This window comes from Lethenteron reissneri, chromosome 63 (assembly GCF_015708825.2).
Source record: "Lethenteron reissneri isolate LAM-NWPU_2019-01 chromosome 63, ASM1570882v1, whole genome shotgun sequence".
Lineage (NCBI taxonomy): Eukaryota > Metazoa > Chordata > Hyperoartia > Petromyzontiformes > Petromyzontidae > Lethenteron > Lethenteron reissneri.
Genome location: NC_083841.1, coordinates 197,787 through 203,786, shown reverse-complemented (window position 1 = coordinate 203,786; position 6,000 = coordinate 197,787). Strand labels below are relative to the sequence as shown.

At 55.0% G+C, this 6,000-nt stretch overlaps 1 long non-coding RNA gene across 1 annotated transcript; it reads right to left on the bottom strand.

Moving 5' to 3' along the window:
* Positions 1 to 2,402: 2,402 nt before the first annotated feature.
* LOC133358762 (uncharacterized) lies at positions 2,403 to 4,841 on the bottom strand. The gene is made up of 2 exons (XR_009757121.1): positions 3,554 to 4,841; positions 2,403 to 3,146 (listed from the first exon to the last, which is right to left on the bottom strand). It is a non-coding gene; the product is annotated as an uncharacterized LOC133358762 (long non-coding RNA).
* Between the last annotated feature and the right edge of the window lie 1,159 nt (positions 4,842 to 6,000).

The following is a 6,000-nucleotide window of genomic DNA, read 5'->3' as shown; positions in this document are numbered from 1 at the left end:
ACCTCCGACTTATCGTATAGCAAGAGGGACGCCGCAGCAGCTGACGGAGTCAGTGTGTTTGTCAGTGCTGGATTATACTAGGAGCTAAATGTTTTCAAGCTATCAATTCCGGTTCCACTTGCTCTATTACTATAGTATTATACTGCCTTCAACTTTTATGAACGATTGGGTGTTTAAGGTTAGCGATTTGTCATTATCTGGCTGTATAGAAAATTAAAAAATACAATTACTTTACTCTGCAAGTTGTTGTGAGCGTCGCTCCTCCGCCCTCTGTTGTTGTTGGAGGGCGACTGCCTCCAACTGCCCAGTAGCAGCAGTAGCATCCAGCACGAGCCTGCTCCTCCACAGAGGCCGCTCCACATCCTCCTGTACCACATCACTCCATCTCTTCTCTAGCCCGTGCCGTGCCCGTTTAGCCCCCTCGATCCGGTCGAACAAAAGCTGTTCCGAGTCTATGGGTCTGAACGCGTTTCCATGCAAGTGTAGGGCCGTTCGCGTACGTCGATGGGTCTCTATGCGAGTCTGGGCCTACACGTGAGTCTGTGGGTCATCTGCACGAGTCTATGGGTCTCTGTGTGAGTCTGTGGGTCATCTGCACGAGTCTATGGGTCTCTGTGTGAGTCTATGGGTCTCTGTGTGAGTTTGTGGGTCTCTGTGTGAGTCTGGGTCTCGAGGCTGTGTGTGGGTCTCGATAGGAGTCTGTGGGTTTGTATAGACGTGTCCCGGTAGTATTTCCCTGGTTATCAAGGTAGAGACCAATAACCCGCCACACTTGAGAACCCAGATTAACCACCACGGTCGAGTCCATTCCTGAATTGGAACCCAGAATCTAAGCGGAGTTCAACACAGCAGTAGTGGGGGGGGGGGAGCATTTCGTCTACCAGTGGGGGGCTGCCGGTCTCTGCCAGTCCATGAGTCTCTGTGCTAGTTTATGGATCTCTGTGCTAATTTAGTTGTCTCTGTGCTAGTTTATGGATCTCTGTGCTAATGTAGTTGTCTCTGTGCTAATTTATGAATCTCTGCGCTCGTGTTTATGAGTCTCTGTGCGAGTCAATGAACGTGCGGGTGGGTGAATGAGAGACGCGATTGCAGCGGCCACCTCTGTACAGCACCACGCTTCGCGTGGCGGGGTAAAGAGTGGTGGTGGGTGCCCTCTCACCCTCTCCCAGGCTGGGCACTTGCCGGCGTGGAAGAGTAGGCCGAGAAATAAAATCACTTCGAGAGATGTTGTCCAGCGCCTGCTCTCCTCGTGCCCGTCTTCCAGCAGTGGCGAGAACGAGCAATTGCAGGGCTACACCTGAACCTCGACACTGGCGATGTTTGTACACGTTCCGTCAGCCACGCGGTCTGCGTCGACCCAGAGCGAGGCCAATGGCCGCTCCCGTTACCCTCACCGACGGCGGCCATGACACCGGAAAAGAACTTGGCCCGCCTGTGACGTCACTCCGCACCTGCGTCACGTGCGCTGCACCAGGCCACGTGTTCTAAACGAGGGTCCTGTGTAAAGACGACCCCCCCCCCGCCATAGCAATGTGGAATTTCCACCACAGGCTCTGCAGGGTTGTAAACAGGCATCGAACCCAGGATGCCCTCGATGTGGCTCGTTCGAGCAGGAACTTTGTGGGTGCCGCTGCACGCGTGGCCTCCCTTAGGTCGACTCAACCTTAAAACGGCTGCACGGAGTGGACATTCAGTGCCAGGCTCACTACCAGTGGCTACTTGGTCTGGGTCAGTGCCAGTGGCTACTTGGTCAGGGTCAGTGCCAGGCTCAGTACCAGTGGCTACTTGGTCAGGGTCAGTGCCAGTGGCTACTTGGTCAGGGTCAGTGCCAGGCTCAGTACCAGTGGCTACTTGGTCAGGGTCAGTACCAGTGGCTACTTGGCCAGGGTCAGAGCCAGGCTCACTACCAGTGGCTACTTGGTCAGTGGCCGGGTGGCTTTGTGTGCTACCCCCCCCCCCCCCCCCCAGGCTGCTGCCTACTGCTATGAGTGACAGCGTTAGACGTCAGCTGCTTGGTTGCGTCTGACTTTCACCGTTGGCCACTGCACCCCGATACAGCAGAGATGCACGTTCACATGGCTCCTCCCAGTGTTGGGTACGGGCAGGTTAGGCTTGATCACAAACGGCCGTCGCAACATTTGCCATTCAAATCGCACAGCTTTATTCCCAGGCTAGAGGCAGTTCAATAAAACAAGAGATAATTCTATATTGAATCCCCTCCCACCACCGCCTCGATCCGCCTGGCAGGGTAGCGCCAGTCAGGCGGCAGGTCGCGTGGGGTGGCGCAAAGTGTGGGTACCTCCCCCACTTCAAAGACGTTTAGACAGCGTGGAAGAATAGGCCAAGCTCCCTCGAGTGGAGGCACCTCCGCCAGCAGTGATGTGAACAGACAACTGCAGGGCTGCACCTTTGCATTTTTATTCAAATGTATGTGCCGTATGTTGGACATCCCCCCCACATAACCGGAAAGCCTCGTCTCCGAATCCGGCATCGAGTGTTTCTGTTGTTGTGGTAAAGCTGTAGATGGGGAAATGGGCAAAGCTCGCCACCCAGCGGCTGTTTCTGGAATCGCTTTAACCCCACCACTGTAATGGATAAACGCGTTTATTCGACAGCCTCGGACTTGATAACCGATGGCAATTCTACGGGGATTTTACACAACTCGAGAAAGGTGCCTGCGCAAGTGGGGCTCGGGATAATAAGGGCGAAACAGAAGTCACGTGTCAGAAGTTTGCTCAACAATTGGAGGCGTTTTATCGGAGGGGCAACGACTGTTAATTTCAGCGTCGCGTTGTGAACGCAGTGTGGTTACTGGAGATGGACTGCGTCCGTAACTGCACCTTACAAACTCCTAAATTATAGAAAGAAAAAAAAAGATGGTAGCACTTTCGCCGGGTCAGGGGTCTCGGCCGGGCGCGAGGAGGAGCGCGTCAGGCGGAGCTGCTGGCGGTGACGAAGGAGCCGCTGTGCGCTTCGCTGTCCTGCGCCTGCTGCGCCTGCTGTGCCTGCTGCTGCGGATGCTGCTGCACGGGTCCCGGGCAGGTGAGGGCGGAGAGACGGGTGGCCGACAGCCCCGGGCAGAGGCCGGCGCACACGACGAGCAGCCGCACCACGCGGCGAGCGGCCGCGAGCACCCCTCTCTCCGTCTACACGCACGCACAGGCAAAGGTCTCCCGTGTAGCCTTCACAGAGCCTTGGGCCAAGTGCGAAAGCCGCCACGGCACACGGAGAGGTGGGTGGCCGGCACCACGCCAGGTCGCCTTTGTCTCCTCGGTGGCAGTGTTTACATACCGCACCCGGTACTCAATTGAGGCTGGGTCGACCTAGGGGAGGCCCACGTTCAAATAACCATCACTGGTGTTGGCCGTGAGCGGGAATCAAACTCGGGTCACCGGGTTACGTAGCGCAGCGCGTTAACCGCTATGCTACCACTCCCCACAATACACAGGCACAAACACACACAATAGACGCATGCAGACAATACAAAGACACACACGAGAGGCATGCAGGTGTAATGCACAGGGAGTGCCTCGTGTGTGCGTGGCGTCACCACCTGCAGGTTGATGTGCAGGAGGCCCGAGTGATGCGCTTCCGCCAGCTTCTGCACCACGTCCAAACCTACCGCCAGCTCGCTCGCCGGCCTGTCTGTCAACAACACCAACCACCATTCAACGTCACCGCCGCCGCCACCACACGGCAAACCCACTCACCACCACTCACACGGCGTAACATTTCACCGGCACCACAGCCTGTCAACAACAACAACCACTCACAGGCGGCAAAACACGGTAAGAGTTCCTGCGTGGGGTGAGTTCACCTGCACGGCGGGTCCGGTACATGAGCAGAACTCTCGAGCGGTTGGGCAGCGCCGAGTTTCCTTGCGGTTTTTGGGCGGCGTTTCGGCGTGTGCCCCGTGCCGTGGAGGAGATACGGTTGAGGGTTCAGTGAAGGAGGAGTCGAGCAAGAGGATGGGTCTGGTTGTAATCACCAGCGAAACGTCACGGTACTCAAATTGTAAATGTTGTGGGTTTACTCTGCTTCGACACACCGGTGTGCTGCAGTAGTAACTAATTGGCACATTTGTCTTACTTGAAATACCTTACTAATTGGCTGTGTCGGGCGGTGGTAGGTTAACGACACATTTTTGTTTACACGCGCCAACCCAAAAAAAAACAACCTTTATTATGTGTAGTGACAGAACGGTCACTACTGTGTTGGCCCGTACGAGGGCTGGGGGCCCCAAGGGGGTGCCTGGGGGGTCACGTGCTGGAGGGATCCGGACCTTCCCAGAGGTGGGGGAAGTGAGGCGTGGCCTGGGAAGTGAGGCGTGGCCTGGGAAGGGAGGCGTGGCCTGGGCGGAGCCGGCCACGCCAGAGAGACGAGATATAAGGGTGGTGTGAAGGCAGAGCAGGGCTGTTCCTGAGAAGAATGAAGACACCTCGTGAAGATGCCAGAAGAGAAGACCTACAGTGAGCGGACTGCCAGCAGCCACCTGGCTGGGTCACGCTGTTGTGTGTTAGCTAGTGTAGGTCGGTGGTCACCACCCTATGTGTAGAGTAAGAGTAACTGTTGAGTAAACGTTGTGTTAATTAATAAATGAGTGTTGCCTCCCAAGAAGTGTGTGCGCCTAAATTGAACCCATTACATTTGGTGTCAGAAGTTGTGGAAAAATAAATATTGCTAGGGAAGTAAAATGGGCACACGAAAAACAAATACAAAACTCATCTGGACGTCTTCGTACGACGGGGATGGTGTGACGACCGTCCTTCGGACAGCCCCGGGGATGGCAGCCCCGGTGACAGAGAGAGAGAGAGATGGCGCTGCACGCGGAGCGGCGGGACTTGCATCACACTGCTGTTTCGCCGCCATCGGGAACGGAGCGACGGAGCCGCGGCGAGAGGACACCATCGTCGCTGCGGGGGAGGCCCGGGCATGCGGGCCACACGGTGGGCCCGCCATTTCGGCGGCTGGTCGGGGCGCTGTTCCCGCCAAAACGCCGTTCCCGCCATTTCGGCGGCTGGTCGGTGCGCTGTTCCCGCCAAAACGCCGCTCCTGCTGCCGAAATGCCGCTCCCGCCGACATCAACGCCTGCAGAGGGGGAGTTCCAGCCTTCTGCTCGAGCGCGTCTTGTGGATGGGGGTTCGCAAAAGCAGGCCATATTCACCATGCAAGATTCTTCGGGCCGTCCCAGTGCTCCACCTTGCCGCCCTCCGATATTCACAGTTGCCAGGCGAGTCGTGACATGACACGAGAAAAATAATAACTTCACCGATCTTGCGTGTGCCGGGTTGCGATCGTGTGTTTTTTTACTCGCTGGGTTGCGGAGCGTGTTCGTCCGGTTGTGTGCGTGAGAAATTGACGCGGCGACCAGTGTTTGTTGTTAATTACGGCGTCGAGATCGGTATCTTCTGGGTGTAGTTAATGATTAATTCGTTGTTGGTGTCCCGAGCTCCGTTGATATCCTGTATGTTGCCGTGTTAATGACTCGTGTTGTTACATCGTTGTGTTGCGAAATCGCCATTGTTATTGTGTATACTGTATGGAGTTTCGCTCGTGATTGTCACTTGTAACTGTCAGAAACTTTGATCGTCATTGTTGCCAATGTACAGACCGTATGGAGCTTTGCTTGAAATTCTTAACAGTGTATGGAATGTTGGGTACTTGCTTGTGATTATTTACTAGGTACGGATTGTCGGAGTATTGATTGTGTGTGTTGCCATGTGGGGACTGGATGGAGCATTGTGCCAAATGATTGACTGTACGAACTTCGTATACTGCATATACTGTATTAATCAATCCGGCGATTCTTGGGGTTTGTGTATAGTTTTTTTGCTCTCAAAATTCGATTGCCCTGAGTCCCATGGTAAATGTTGAAGGGGATTTTGAAATGACAGGTTCGGTTTGTTTCAAACTCACTGGTTGGTTCCTGTCCGTTGTTGCACAGATGATATCTTTTGTGCGGGAATGCTCCTTGTGTTCTACATAGATCAGGGGTGCGTT